This window comes from Eriocheir sinensis, chromosome 10 (assembly GCF_024679095.1).
Source record: "Eriocheir sinensis breed Jianghai 21 chromosome 10, ASM2467909v1, whole genome shotgun sequence".
Classification (NCBI taxonomy): domain Eukaryota; kingdom Metazoa; phylum Arthropoda; class Malacostraca; order Decapoda; family Varunidae; genus Eriocheir; species Eriocheir sinensis.
The window spans coordinates 951,374-968,347 of NC_066518.1; the positions used below are offsets into that span (position 1 = coordinate 951,374).

The following is a 16,974-nucleotide window of genomic DNA, read 5'->3' on the forward strand; positions in this document are numbered from 1 at the left end:
CTCTCTCTATATCTGTCTATGGCCGCCTGCAGACTAGAGGAGGCGGCGTAAAGAGGATAGACTTAAACATTTAATACGGCGCCCTCGTCTTTTCTCCTCCTTGGGTATAAACCTTGGCCTTATATATATTTTTTTTTTCATATCGTATTTTTCGGTGTACACAGTCCGAGTTAAAGAAGACCGTCAACAGTGTGTGGAGAATACTCTGAAGAATAATGACAAAATGAAGAGGAAAACAAAGAAGTAAAGGAAGATAACGAAGAAGAAGACGAAAAGAAGACGGAAAGAAGAAGAAGAAGAAGAAGAAGAAGAAGAAGAAGAAAGGTGCTGATGTTGAGGAGGAGAAGGTGAAAGAGGATGAGGAGAAGAACCAGGATTATGATGGAGAAGGAGAGTGATTGCGATAATGACAAAGAAAAAGTGTGATAGAAAAATACAACAGTCCATCAAGAAACATCAGTAAAAAAATACAAAAACAAACACAAATAAATAGGAGGAGGAGGAGAACAAGCATTATGACGGAGAGGAGAGTAACAGCTTCAGTTGATCAACAAATACAACATTCCATCAAGATTAATCAGTAAACGTTCAGCCTTAAGACACCCCACAGGCCAGGTTGACTTCCGAAGACTTACAATGTTTAGTTTCTTCTGTTCGCCCCTCTGGTCATTTCTCTTTACCCTGAGACTAGGAGACGGTATTGCAAAACCCTCATGAGTTTCTTTTAAGCCGCGTCACGTAACCTTCCCCTCCGATCACAAAACCTTCTAAACCATCCTTATAACATTAATGATTCAGATTCTCGTCATGGAAACAAGGACTCACATCACTAACTTACCAACAGTCAAACGCTTCACACTGTCTGTGCACGTACAAAACATAACTATATTTGTTCCTGTATCCTCCAGCACCGAGACAAAAGCTTAAAATATTGTTTCTTCACAGCCGTGGAAATTGTGCGCTGATTAAGCATTCGGAGAGAGGGATGTGAAAAAGATAGAACACGAGCCGATTTCCCTCCTGAAGAGCAAGAGTGAAGAGAAAAACCGAAAACATTACATGAAACCGTTTCCGCAGGTTCGCTGGAATCTTTTATTCGCCGACCGCCGCGCCTTCCCCCACTCTTTTCCTAACAGAGGCCGCACACCAGGCGCCGCGCGATGCTGGACGCGGAAAACATTTCAAAACGGAAGCATGTAGAGGGGAGGTCAGTGTAACGAGACATGGAAATTCCAGGTCCTAATGTTTGAAATGAGTTCTTGTTCGTTGTTCCCCGCCTCCGCCTCCTCTCAAAATAAAAATAAAAGCCCCAATTCCCCCCAAAAATAGAACATTTTAATTGAAGTCCGGAAAACTTTGATATAACTAATGTAATAACTTAGGAATACAAATTGAAAAAAATTAAAATTATGAATTGCAGACTGGTATCTATTTTTCATCCCCCTCAGAATACTCACACGAGACGACCCAACACGGCATGCAACTTTTACGTCCACAAAGACCCGAATGCAGCTTGAGGGTAGTCGAACAGTGTGTTTCTAAGTGGTGGGGTAGTAGTAGTAGTAGTAGTAGTAGTAGTAGTAGTAGTAGTAGTAGTAATTTAATAGTATGGAAAAAAGGAGGTAAATACTAAACGTTACTTTTACATAAGCTACTCATACTTTTAGCAGCTCATCTTGTGTGTGTGTGTGTGTGTGTGTGTGTGTGTGTGTGTGTGTGTGTGTGTGTGTGTGCCCTGGTTCAATTTGTAGTGCCAAAATTGGATTAATAAATTTTGTTTCGTCGAGGCCGTGCGAATGAAGTCTGCCTGAGTGGAAACCTGACCCGGATAATTACAGAGGGACATTCGGACATTCATCAGCGCCCCTCGCCCCTGTAATACACACACGTGGCCCTCCCCGCCACACCTGCAGGCACGCCAGCAACCACTTAGTACCTGCCCCCGCACACACACACACACACACACACACACACACACACACACACACACACGTATCTTTGTTAACACTTCATCCTGGTCAAATCTGTTCACTTGAATTATTTTGTCGCTCCGGAGATTAATACTATTATTTTTTTGTGCCTGAGATGGATAGGACGACAGCATTTCTCTGCGTGATATCACTGACGCAGCACAAAGCCAAACTCTCTTTAATTTCAACGAATGGAATATTAGTTTTCATGCCGGGAGGAAATATCACGAAGCGCCTCCGCGAACCCCGACGTGTGTGCGGCAGGCGAGGCGAGGCTCCGTTCACGAGTTGGTGGAAGCTTTTATCCAGGAAAAAGTTACTTGTAAAACTATTATTGAAAAACGAAAATAATTGCTTACCTGGCAAAATTATTAATCAACGTTAAGTCGCGAAAGAAACTACGAGTATTATATATGCAGATAACTGACATTATTGACATTATTGGATAATGAAATAAATGAAAACCAAGAAGTCATGCATGAAATAAATGAAAACCAAGAAGTCATGCATTGCCAGTGGTATGAGCATCGCTGCCAAGACTGTAGCATGAACAGACACTGGTGACATAAGCTGCAATATAAACCCTCAAACGAGTAAGCCAAAACAATGACGCAGCCAAGATGGACAACAACGTGCTGCAGCGTTCCCTTCACAAAGTTTAATTGTAATAGGATAAGTAAACGTTAAAGCTACTAAGAAAGAGTGCAGGGTACTCACCACATGATGGGAACACTGGAAGCCTGAGAACTCTGAAAATAAATGGAGGAATTAGAAATATACTTTCACATCCATTATGGCAATTCGTTTGAACTACAAACAAGTACTCACAGTCCCTGCAGCTAACATCACAAAGAGGAAACACGAAACATATTCGCCGACATAATTTGATGCTGCACAACCAATCAGAATATTAGGTTCATTAATTAACAGCATCAGCAGTGAGTGCAGTAAACAAGGGAGTGTTTTTTCATTGCCGCTCCCGTGAGATTTATGGGGAATATTTCCGCCAGTTCTTCCAGAGAAAAATATATTCTCGAGTCTACTTTCAAACTTTGTTTGATGGCATGTGGACAGCACGAAGGATTTCTTTTATGTATAAATAAATATGTAACCTGTTATTACAAAGTACAAGTCAGTAGACTGTATCCCAATATCCTTTCCTGGCCGGCTTTGTGCCTCAACGGGTTGTACTTCAAACAAAAGTAAGAAAAACAACTTTCAGTAGACTGTAGAAGCAAAGCCGCTGCCTCCACTGAGCATTACACAAAACATGAAAATGAAGGACGATCGTTGCAGGTACTGCTGAATCACTCATGAAGACACCCGCGGCGCCCCGGCAGCAAGCGTATTGTTCCGTCACCAGACACAAAGCTAAGCACAAATAATGTAATGGCCTGCGAGAATGGGAAATGCATCCCCTCGTGAGCTCGATTCTGTGATGAATTTATCTAACCTTTTCTTGAATGTATTTATCGTATTGGCACGCTATTCAATATTTCAAATGGAATCGGAACCAGAATCATATAAAAAAATTACATAAATGATTCCTCCTGTCCCGAGCTTGTCCTAGATAACAAAAACGTATTTTATTCAGTGTCTGGAATAGATGTCACCACACCGGCTTATCCACAGCCCACTCACTCTCTGCCCGCCGGTGCCTTCCTTACCCTCCTCTTTCCTCCCACTCTTTATATTAACACACACACACACACACACACACACACAGTCTTGTTTCACAATTCAACTTAACTCTTTGTAATTTTTATCTTCCACTAATCTTCCATATATTAGTATTATCTTTAAGAAATGAGAAAAATGTCGTAGGTTATCCAGTACAAAATTATGAAAATTATATTCCTCGCTCACAAAGATACTTGAAAAATCTCAGAAGTGATGAGGTTGGTTACCTTTCCACTATCTTACAAAATGTTGGGTTTCGGAATGATGAGAAAACGCTATAAAACCAAAACGGCTTCAAGCTCCCTAAATAGGAGTATAACGTGGATAAAAGGGCTAAAGTAGAGAAAACATTAACTAACTTTTTTCCTTGGAGATGAGCATTACAGGGACGATAATGTGGGGCGAGTATTATCTAGGGTGCCATTAGAAGGGTAGAGGCACGCTGTTGGCACTTCAAATGGATAGGTAAAGTTGGGGGCACCGCGTGGCTTCGGTGCTCATCTCCGTCGCATTGGCCCTTGAGTCTGTGGTGGGATGAAGTCCATCAACCCGGGACACAGGGCCACTGCAGTGTGACATCCGGGTTACCCCAGTCCATCTCCCCAAGGTTTCCCCAGGTACCCATTTATCGACCAACCCGAATAGGAGGATGAACAGCTGGGTGAGCTGCACGCTCTTATACAGCTGCCTGTGCACTTATAAGAGCTGAAATAGGCACCTCTTCTGCAGTTTCCAGGGATATCAAAACTAAACTCATTTGCCAAACATACATTAAATCCCGAAGGTAACAAATTAGTGAAAGAAATATTGGAGCCAATACCAAAACAAAAGTTTAAATAACAAGTGGATAAAACAATTAAAACATTACATGCAACTGGTGGAAGTGAGCATAAAAGACCTGAGAAAATTAAGCCTTGATAATCTTAAAGATAACGTTAACCAATGTGATGAAAGATGCTGGCGAGAAGAAATGGAAACTAAGTCCACTATGTCTATCTATAGAACACTAAAAACTAGTATTGCAGAGGAAAAATGGATTGAAAACAGTTTCAGTTCATGTACTATGTACTAAAACATTGAAACTGATATGGAGAAATAGATTCAAAGGTCAAGAAGTCTGTGTACATGAACTAGAGGACTTAGAGCACTTTTTGCTACATTGCAGAGGGTACAGCGAAATTAAAGAAAGTCACCCAAAACTAGCTCAACCATACCAAGAAAACATCGTGGACATTATCGAAGAACTATTGTTATTTAAAAAACAAGACCTAACACAGAGTGAAGTTTAGAAAGACATGATCAGAAGAATGTGGAAGAAAAGATAATATAATTGGAAAAGTTAATTGGAAAAGAAAACCGACTCATCCAATACAAAAGTTACTGGAACCCTCCCGTTTACCAGATCAAACACAGGCGGGGAGGCGTTGCAAAGTCTTATCCCCAAACCCACTACTACTATTACGCCGACTGCCCGGGCCGGGAGGCGAACCCGGGTCCGCGGAGTATAGCCAAGCACGCTAACCGCTACACCGCTATCAGATGAAAAGTGATCGTGGAAATTGCGACAAATACTATCAAGAGAAGCTACTGAGGAGCAAGGAGCAAAGAGCATCACCGTGACGGAACATGAAACACAGGGGCCGTGCAAAGGGCGGTGGACGCTGGCAAAAGAAGCGACACTACAGGATGCATTGCTGTCAAAAATAATGTTGATAGTCTTCACAAGGTAGGTTTCTCTCTCTCTCTCTCTCTCTCTCTCTCTCTCTCTCTCTCTCTCTCTCTCTCTCTCTCTCTCTCTCCTCTGTCCCTCTCTCCCTTCCTCTCTCCCTTCCTCTCTCCCTTCCTCTCTCCCATCCTCTCCCCCTTCCTCCCTCCCATCCTCTCTCCCTTCCTCCCTCCCATCCTCCCTCCCTCTCTCCCTCCCTCCCTCCCTCCCTCTCTCTACTTCTCCCTGTCCCTCTTTCGCCCTGCTGGTGCGCTTCTAATGTCATACAAATCTAATAAAACTCTACTTTTTTCTGTATAATGAACGCGCGTCTTTAAAAAGGAAGTATCACTAGTCTCGACGCGACGCCCCTGCCACTCTGTTAGTCATGTGCGGCACGAGAGGATTCCCGCACGACCACCCTGGCGACACTCACGGTACGCACTTAGAAGATGCCTGCCGTCCTCTGCGATACTTACAAACACGTAATACTGCTGAAAAAAAAACTACACGCGTTCTATAGCCCCATTAGCAAAGATAAGAAAAAAATACTTTGCCATTCAGTTCTCGATACTTTTGGAACTTGAAAATTTGTGACTGTACAATCTTTAACAGCATCAGCAAAGGCCAAAACATTATCTCAATATTACCTAAAAACATACAAATTTCAAAAGCATTTTCAACTAGGATATTACTAAATACAATTCACACAGCCTGTCCAATAAAAAAACATGTTAATAACCAAAAGAATCTTGTCACACTTTATTTCCATCAGATCTTTCACTTTAACTTTTGCCGTTTTGAGTAATACCCAAATATACTTTAACTTCATTTTCATTAGATCGACCAATAGTGAAATGGATTCCACAGGTAGTAAGTTTCCATCACGATGTAAATATAAAAAAGAATCATGTCAAACTTTATATCCATCAGATCTTTCACTTTAACTTTTGCCGTTGTGAGTAATACCCAAATATACTCTAATTTCATTTTCATTAGATCGACCAATACTGAAATGGATTCCTCAGGTAGTAAGTTCCCATCACGATGTAAATATAAACTCATACATGGAGCCGAGAGCAAGGCAAATAAGATAAGTAAGGCACCTAAGAATCCTGCCTCCGTCATCCGGCGTCCCGGGGCGGTAGGCGGTGCAGGCAGCGTAAGTCATTTGTTTGTTGTTGCTGCCGCTGCTTTTAATATTGCCATCTTTGTTGTTATTCTCGCTCCGGCTGTCGTTGAAAATAAGTATAATATGAGAAGGAGAAATTTGAGAGGTATATGAGAGCAAGGAAAGAGGAGGAGGAGGAGGAGGAGGAGGAGGAGGAGGAGGAATATAAAAAGGATTAGGCAGGCAAAATCATTTCTGGAATAGCAAATATATTTCTACGAGAGATGCACTTACGCATTACTTTACTGAGCTGATTAACTGTTTGATAATGAATAACTATTTCCTTCGTCACAAATATTAAATTCCGGGAAGCAACTTTTACCGTGATCACTTCTCTGAAAGCTCGTGTAGCTAGTTACTGATCCTCGCAAACACATTATTACGCAGAGTTTCATCTAGATTTCAATACCGCGATGTGACTGCTGGTGGCATAGTTTCTTTCCATCAAGTCGGCTTCGTTTAATGTCTCTCTAGCTGTTTAAAGGAGAGAGAGAGAGAGAGAGAGAGAGAGAGAGAGAGAGAGAGAGAGAGAGAGAGAGAGAGAAAGCGGGTCATCGTCACGCGAATGGATACGATGATGGTGACGGGACAGCACGGAGGTCGCGGCGGTCAGCGGGGGCACGTGGCTGGCGGGCACTGCGCCTGCATGAACACAGCGCCTCGTGATGAGTTAAGTGCGTGGAAACTATGATAACTAGGATAAACTTTTCTATTACAGTAAAGGAGGCAGTCCAAGGGGAAAATATAAAGTGAATGAAAAGTCCGGAAAAAAATGATCCCACAAGACAAGGACAAGAATTGGAAAACAATGTACGGGAAAATAATAGAACATAAATAATAGAGGAGTATATATTGTACGATGGATACCTGGATGCCTGGAATACTCCCTCCAGGAAAGCGTTCAAGTTGTATGAAGTAGGAGGAGATACAACAATAAGCTTGCTAAAGTGTTGCGAAATCAGAAGAGAATCGCTGCAGCCTCGTATGGTGAATAACATGTTGACTTCAATCATTTATAACTACTTTATATGATCTGCATAACAAATGACTCTATGTGTGATACTAATGCATATGCAATGTGTGTGTGTGTGTGTGTGTGTGTGTGTGTGTGTGTGTGTGTGTGTGTGTGTGTGTGTGTGTGTGTGTGTGTGTGTGTGTGTCCCTGTTTTTTTTAATATTCCTATGGAAGTCAATAACGCACAAATATTTTGATAGGTAGTAGGGATCAGTGGCCGCCCCTGTGCCCGGCTCGCGAACCTTCACGTGTCACGAGGCCGATTGCCTGTACAACCATCACCGGGGCAAATTAAATGTCATAGGAGGGTGAACGGGTTAATATCGCGGCTGAGATTATACGTCAACATCTCAATCAAATCATATATCGCCTGGTATTATTTTTTGTATGCTACCGGTGATTTTCTATATTTTCAATCTTTACAATATAGATACTGGCATGATCTTAAAAGCTAGGTCAAATCTTGTATTACCTGATATTTTTTTGGTATCACCGGTAACTTTCTTTATTTTTCGACCTTTTAAACAGATATCGGCCTGACCTTCACATGTTTTCCGGCATCCTGTTCACCTCCACTATTCTTCCCTGAGCCGCTAACACCGTGAACTTCCTTGGCCACCACCACCTCCACGACCACCATCACCACCACCACCCTCTCCAACGCAACCACTGAGGTATGTAAGATTTATATGTTTGTATTATGTATAGCTTAGGTGTAAATATAAGTATACATGGACACATATATACAGATAAAATAAACTGAGATTAATGGATAGACGATGATAGCTATTTAGAGATAGATTAATCAATACAAAAATATATTGACTGAATAATTTAACGATTGATTGCTTAGTTGACTGACTGATAGCTAAATAGAATAACATATGTAAATAAATATAGGCAGATAGATAGTTAGATAAAGACTGACAGATAGGTAAAACAGAGAGGTAGATATATATAGTTAAATGTATGCTCCATAACATCAGCTCGACTCAGCCCACTTTGCCTTTTTTTATATATTTCATCTCAGCCCCTCCGCGGCCCCGTCGAGTACCTGAAGTGCCCGCCTCGTGGCCCACTCACGCATGCTACTTACCGTTTACGTCCCTTCCACCACACCACCACGCTCATTTTTCTCTCTCTCTTTATCCCTCCCACTTTACTCAACCCCGACTCTCTCTTATCTATTCCTATTCTTCTCTTTCCTCCTCTTTCTTTTCATTTTTCTGTATCTTATTCCTATTTTTATTCATAGTTTCATCCTCTTCCTCCTCCTCCTCCTCCTCTTTCTGCATCCTCTTCCTCCTCTTCCCTTCACCTTTCACTCCTGCCCTCGCCTCCCTGCCTGCCTGCCTCTCCCCCTTCCCTCAGCATTATGCAAACTAGCACCATTAGCACGCCCGCTGAGCCCAAATAGAAATACCAGGTAAGGTATACACCATTACCTCCGCGCCTCCCCCACTAACTCTCCACCCGCCAGTGCTCAACCCTCAAGATGACATTTTCAAAAAGCGGCTCCTCGCCCTCACTCCCCGCACTCTTTCTTGCCTCCTTTTACAAAACCTTATTTTTTTTTTCTTGTATTCTGCCACGAACCCCAATGTGCTCTAATATGCTAAATGTTTGTTTCGTTTTCTTTTCAGGCTCGCACACACACACACACACACACACACACACACACACACACACACACACACACACACACACACACACACATGAAAACAGCAGACTGATGGAGGTAATATATGAGTTGCACAGTGGAAAAAGAATCAAGATAGACGAGAATACAACACATGTCCTCCAGGCTACTAATCGCATTTTATCTCGTCACAAAGCATTGCAAACATTACTGAGAGCAACGAGATACAATGAAATTCTCAACTACCAACAACAATAACATACAACAATAATGGCAATATTTCTTTGGTTTCCATTTTATATTCTGTATATGTTGCCTACAGGATTTCCATTTAATTTTTCACAATAATTATCACGGAAACCTTTTATATAGTTATTGTTTTCCAGGGATTTCGATGTGAATACACTATAAATAGAGCTCTACATATTTTGCAATAGCACATTACGATGCACACAAAATACCGTCCTCTCTGGTACCACAAACAGTCCATTGCCTAGATTCCCTTGCATTAATACGCCCCTACTGAGTAAAATATACTAGTCATTTTACAGTACTTTCCTATTTTTACAACAATAATCTTTTCTCTTCAACCCTTTGCAGAGTTATGTAAAGTGTATTCTGAGTGTCTGCATTCCACGCCTCAAAACACAAGACAAACAGCGGAGTCTCGGCCAGCCGCAGCAGCTCGGTGCCACGCGGGCTGTCTCTGCTCGCGGCTTTCCTGCTCGTGCTTTTCATGCGCCTCGACTCACTCCCTCGTAATTTCGCTCCTCTCTTCCTACCTGACTCTTCCCTCACGCACCTGCCTCTCGAATATTATAAATTGAGGTAAATTGCCGCCGACGTTTTATTGGGAGAGAGAGAGAGAGAGAGAGAGAGAGAGAGAGAGAGAGAGAGAGAGAGAGAGAGAGAGAGAGAGAGAGAGAGAGAGAGAGAGAGAGAGAGAGAGAGAGAGAGAGAGAGAGAGAGAGAGCGGTGGGGGGCGGGAACAAGCAGGCAGGCAAGCAGACAGAAAGACACACAGACAGACAGATACAAACAGACACAGGCAAACGGAAAGGCAGAAACAGAGAGGAATAACATATGTCTCTTGGCTACAGAATAAAATTTTAGACTTTTTTTCCCACACACAAAAATAAAGTTAATCGCGCACTAAATCCTGTAACAGCACCACCACCACCACGGGCTGCACGGTGTGGCTGCACGGCGCGGCGAGCCTCGAGGACACTAAACACGGAGCCATGGAGTCCAGGCAAATAACATAGTCTCTCCGGCACTCCTGAGGCTCATTCCAGAATCCTGACTACCTGGGGCTTAGCGCGGGAGATGACCATTGCCGCCCCTGCCTTCCTGACGAGCCCCCGGCGGGAATGCCACGCCACCCCCGGCCGGGACACTTGACATCTGCACGCCGCCTGACCTGAGGGGAGTGAGGGCCCTCCGCGGCGTGACCAGACAACAGACGGACAGCCAAGGCTCAAGATTGCACCCCACGCTATTTCTGCTCCTCCTGCACCTCCTCGTCCTCATCCTCCTGCTGATTCGTTTTGCGCTTCCTCGTCGCTCCAACTTAGCTTTCTCTTCCTATTTTTATTCACCTTCTTCCACTTCTTTTTATCTTACTTTCCTCGTTCTTCTTCCTTCTCTACCTCCACCATCTTTCAGTCTTGCTCTCGCCTTTCCTGCCTTTCAAGTTTCACCTCCCAAGTCCAGCTCTTTATCATTTTTTCCTTCATCCTCCTCCTCCTCCTCTTCGCTCTCTTCTTCCATTATCTTTCAGTCCTGCCATCGCTTTTCCTCCCCACGTCTCCTATTCAATCTCGCCTCCTACTAAAAAAAAAAGTAGGTCGAGCTCTGTATCTTCTTTTCCCTTTTCATCATCCTCTTCCCTCTCCTCTTTCACCATCTTTCAATCCCGCCGTCGCCTTTCCTGCCCACGTCTTCTTTCCAGTCTCACCTCCTAAGTCCAGCTCATGGCCTCACATTCGCTGACAAGTATAATAACATCGCGCTGTCTGCCGCTTCCGTGACATGATCCAGACTTTAAGGAAGACGACGAGTTTTTACTGCACATCGGTCAAGCTATCAAGTCGTGCATAGTCTGGTGACATGAGCGAGCAAGAAAGCTTTGCTACCTGAATGATGGCAATAGTGGGTGTCGGCAGTGGTTGTGATGGTGGGCAGTGTGGCGCCATGACCTGTCGTATTCTGGAGGACTATGCCTAAGAAGTTTTGGTAATAGTTTGGTTATGGTGATTGTGGTGGTGGTGTGGATGATTGTGGCGGTGGTAACCATGGTAACCATGACTATGGCAATAGTAGGATGTTGTGATGGTTGTGATCATAGTGGTGGCGATGATGGTGGTGGTGATGTGAAGGCCTTGGCGGCTGCAGTGACAGTAGCAGCAGTAGTTTTCCTGGTTGAGGCTCAAACTAATGCTTTGTTTTTTGTCTGCCATGCATCTAACGTGCAGGTACTGAGTATTACTTTGATAACAAAGCGTATAGGGAAGAATCTTTTAGAATCGAATGATAATGTGCCATCCTTCCAAGTTTCACCAGACGGAGAGTTTCAAAACACTGAGGCACGAAACGCGCTTTGCCTTGTCGGCCCTGAGCCTCAGACGGCAGCGAGACACGTGTCCCTGGCCTAGTTGCATGTATGTACCGACGAGCTGAATGTTCTGTCTGCACAGTGCCTGGTGTGAAATAGTAAGGGCAAGTTTAGAGCCATAAATTGGAGGTTAATGCCGCTCTCCTCGAAACCGTGGTAAATGGTAGCAGGTGCGACGAAACATATACACTTTTGTAGCTTAACATCTATACGGAACTCTCTGAACAACACATTAAGTTTTCTCGTTTGTATGCCCTCCGTCCAGATCTGATTTCCAGAAAGTATTTATCTACATGCTAGCTCGCACGCACACACGCACCTCCCCCCCCCCCCAATACACACACACACACACACACACACACACACACACACACACCACCCTTACATCACACTTTATTCTCTTTACTGCTCTGCATTAATCTCGCGTGAGGGCGGAGCGACCCATCACAGGTTAATTCGGGGCACCTGACGCAACAGTGGCGTGGGCTCAGCAGCGTCCTGGAAACACTCACATTCACCACCGACAAAATTAGAGGAATCAAGAGAATATATTACAACAATTTGTAAAACATTAATATCCCATTTCGGCGCTAAAAGCCCCAATATATTCATGTCATTACGCGGCTCCACTCCTGCTCCCGGCCGACCTTTGAGGGATTACGCCCGGACCAAAAGCTCCAAAACACAGTAGCCAGAACAAAGAGTGTAATCCTGTTTGGTATAATAGGGACTAAATGCCTCACACTGATCACAGACACACAGGAAATGTATTACAATGAATAAAAGAGGCAAAGTGCTCTTGGTAGTGTCATAGTGCTGAGGGATTGTGATAAATTTGATAGTGTAAGTCATGGTAGTAGTGTTAGTGGACGGAGGTCATGGAGATCAGACTTTGAGGTTTTCCAGCGTTTCGCGGAAGTATCAATCAACTGTGTAGTACATTGGGTTTATATAAAATCTTGTCCTGAGTTTTAGGTAGAGTTTTTAAAGGTTTATTTTATATTGTTATAACGTGGGGGCGGTTTTTTATTATTGGCACAGTTTTAAATACACCCCGAAAGGATGCCTGTATCTGCTACACTTAGTTCGCTATAAAACTTACATTCACCAATTCTGAGAATAACCCAGATGGAGAGATACGCTTGAAGCACCAGTTCTGGGGCCTAGGTAAGGGGTCACAGGGAACAACGTTATCGTCGCGATCAGTCAAGTCCTGAGATGTGTGTAAGAATAAATACATTTAGAATTTGAGACGGCTTGAGAATACTCCTTTCCTCTCGTATGTACATTTATTAGCTTGTGTTCTTGTCTGTTTGTGGTTACATCTTTTTACTAATTTACTTTATTTTCTCTTTCGTTTTCCTTCCCTTTTTTTCACCAAACTCGCGGCTTCCCACCGCTGGCCACGGCCCCTCAAACCAGACTGTTCTTTTTGCCAAGCACCGCAGAGTCGAAATCGAACTGGGGGAGTAAATTAAACAAGCTCACCTATAGATAAAAACAACACGCTTTTATGAGAGCGCAAATTGGAAGCCCCGAGAATCGAACATATCCAGCGAGAGTTTTAAGATAATTCAATTTAACTAAAAGAAACTGCAGCCCCAAACACGCTGCAGCGCCCGATTCTTTATTACTCGAGAACGGAGAAAACACGTGCACTGATAAAAACTCGTGAAAATTTGCGAGAGAAAAATAACGAGTGAAAACTATGAGCTGCATAAATATTGTTGAAAAGGATGTTGAGAGAGTTTCCTAAACGGAGATAAAAAAAAAGGTGTAGCACGAAAAACACATCAGAAAATAACCGCTGTAAAAACTTGGGTGTAAAATCATGCATTCTGAGGGAAGAAAATGTGATGGTGCACGTTCTCGACACACTCCAGCATCCACACGCGCCGCCAGATGCAACAGGGGAGAGATTCAAAGTGGACGCACGTCAGAAACACCGCGCTACGTTCCTGAGATGCCGCTCCTCTTAGTCGCCGTCCACGTTCAAGGAAACACAGACACCGACGGACAGCGCTCGACGTATGTACATCACTCAATGACACCGACACACACACACACACACACACACACACACACACACACACACACACACACACACACACACACACACGAGTCGACACGGGAAGAACAAAGGAAGCCAAGAAATTAAACATTAGTAAGAAGAGAGGAGACACACACACACACTGCCGGCGACAAAGACAGACTGGTAAGAAAAGCAAACACAATCACACTGAGATACTGATGGACAGGTAAAAGAAAAGCTAAAAGTCTTGCCGAGAAAGAGGCGGGCGGTGGGCAAAAAAGAAAAAACACACACACACACACACACACACACACACACACACACACACACACACACACACACACACGGTCACGGAAAAAAATATATATGATAAGAAAAAGTTTATATGTTGTTACGCCGTTGACTCAGGAAATACCGGAAATGGACCGATCCACGATAAAATATGATATGTGTAAAAATAATAAATATGGGCAGAGGACATAATTCACATCGGAGATAAGTCTAACCATAAATAAAAAAAATATAAAGACTACCACCAAAAATACAACCACCACAACCACAACTACCACCATCATCACTCCTCATCCCCCTTCCCCACCAGCACCACCACCTCGCATCCATTATTACCAGCACCGCCACCATCAGCACCACCTGCCTCCATATAACACCGGCGCCCATAAACAACCTCCTCCCATCACCATCGCAATCACCACGTAGGGCACACGCGACGCGCTGCACAAATTTGCATACATTGTTCAACTCGTCCCATTTATTTCACTTAATTGAGTCACTGCATACATTGTTCTATTTTTTTTCTCTCTCTCTTTCTCGTTCTCAATCCTCCTGTTTATCTGCCTCTGCAATATCCTTCCTTTCCTTCACTATCCCTTTCGTTCCTCCTTCTTTTCACTCCCTTCTCCTCCTTCATCATCTTCCTCCCTGCCTACACTTTTTTCCATTATCTCTATCTATTTATTTATCTATCTCGGCCGAACCTTCCTTTCCTCCCTTACCCCTTTTTCCTGTCTGCCTATATTTTTTCCCTTCATTTCTTCCTCACATTATCGCTCTCGCCCCCCCCTCCCCTCCTCTCTCCCTCCATCATCCTTCCTCTCTGCCTACCTACCTCGTCTCTCTCCCTACCTTCCTCCCTCCCATTACCCCTCTCTTCCGCATTATCTTTCCTCCCTGCCTACTTTTTCTGCCTCCCTTCCTTCCTTACTCCCATTATCCCTCTACCCCCATCATCTTTCCTCCCTTCATCTCTCCCTACTCTCCCTCCCGCCCTCCCTCTTAAATCTTGCTACTGACAGCCCCATAATGACTCTGCTAATGATGCTAATGGGTAATATGATCCGCCATTACCTGCCCCATTTAAAAGGTGCCACTGACTGCTGGTTGGCAACTATTAGAGAGAGAGAGAGAGAGAGAGAGAGAGAGAGAGAGAGAGAGAGAGAGAGAGAGAGAGAGAGAGAGAGAGAGAGAGAGAGAGAGAGAGAGAGAGAGAGAGAGAGAGAGAGACCTGAGCCTGTGCCGATTTTACTCGTTCAGATATGATGATGAAGTGCTGGTACTGTTTGAGTGAACTGAGTGTTGTTGTTGTTGTTGCTGGTGATGTTTTTTACTGTTGTTGGTGTTTGTCGAGCATTTTTCTCTCATTTTTACATTTCTCTCTTTTTCTTTCGTTTTCTCTTCGTTTCTGCCGTCGGCGGGACTTTGTCGGACTTACCCCCCCCTACCCCACCCTACCCCCAGCCGCAGGCCCCAAGTACCCCAGTCCAGTCCGGCGTTGTTTCAAGTCCACACTCACTGGACAGCTGAGTAAACGGCGGTGTGATGGCCGCGACAATGTTGGAGGTGGTGGTGGTGGTGGTGGTGTGGGAAAATGACGACAATGATGGTAAAAATAAAAGCTGGTGGTGGTGGTGGTGGTGGTGGTGGTGATGATGCGAGATCGTGTTAACGGTGATGGTGATAACAGGTGGTATAGAGTGGTGATGATGGTGGCGGTGACGGTGTGATGGCGATGGTGATGGAGTAAAATGACAGCGGTAAAATGAGAGCTGGTAGTGATGATGGTTGTTGGTGGAGGACGTGGTAGTACATGTGTGTGGCAGTGGTAGTGGTGATGATGATGATAGTAGAGAGAATAATGACTCGGTGGTGGTGGTGATGATATAAAATTGTGACGCTGGTGGTTAAAAATTCCCTCTTTCAGCCGACACCACGTATCTCTCTCGACCGTAAACACGAACGAGAAAATAAAATATATAAAGCTCGGACGTTGTCAAGGAATCGGGAGACAAACTAAGAAAAAAAAAATACAAGAAACTTCCACAAGACCAACTGGCGTGTAAATTCTCTTCAGTGTAATGACGGTATTGATTTCCTCCGGCCCGAGACTACGTACGGGGAGGCTCAAAACAGGAAGTCCACATGATTCTCTCTCTCTCTCTCTCTCTCTCTCTCTCTCTCTCTCTCTCTCTCTCTCTCACACACACACACACACACAAAGAAAAACTCAAAACACACACACACACGCAAGATATCTTTTCCTTCTTGAGTCAACTGGGCTTAGAAACCACTCCAACCTCCTCCTCCTCCTCCTCCTCCTCCTTTTCCTTCCTCCTCTTTCTTCCTCCTCCTCTTCCTCCTTTTCAACCCACATCTCTTTCCCTCGACATACATCACGACCCCTTCTTCGTGTCCCCAAGGTCGTTGCTCCCCTTTCCTCCACCCTTCAAGTCCTCCTTATAACGGATTGTAATGCAGGAATCTCATAAATTTTTGCTCTAAGCCCTCTCTCTCTCTCTCTCTCTCTCTCTCTCTCTCTCTCTCTCTCCCCCCTTCCTTCAATACTCATCCGTGCCCTCTCCCTCTCCCTCTCCTTCTATTAATCTTACTCTATGTCTGTCTCCTGTTTCTCTCTCTCTCTCTCTCTCTCTCTCTCTCTCTCTCTCTCTCTCTCTCTCTCTCTCTCTCTCTCTCTCTCTCTCTCTCACCTGATTGTCGTGCCTCCCTCCCCTTCACTTAATCCGACGCCATTAAAATTATTTCCCGGGCGCGCTTTTTCCCTCCCTCCGTTTCCTCCGCGCTCGTCTATGGACATTATCTCATCCATTACGTGACGCGAACCTAATGGGAGTCA

General features: G+C 44.1%; 1 protein-coding gene across 2 annotated transcripts in view; it reads right to left on the reverse strand.

The window, feature by feature from the left end:
• The window catches only part of LOC126996405 (bestrophin-2-like), a 169,843-nt gene that overhangs the window by 84,102 nt on the left and 68,767 nt on the right, over positions 1 to 16,974 (reverse strand). For both annotated transcript variants that reach the window (XR_007751153.1, XR_007751152.1), the window contains one exon: positions 2,688 to 2,719. The gene's annotated coding sequence lies outside the window, so the exon portion shown is untranslated. The remainder of the gene's footprint in view (positions 1 to 2,687; positions 2,720 to 16,974) is intronic.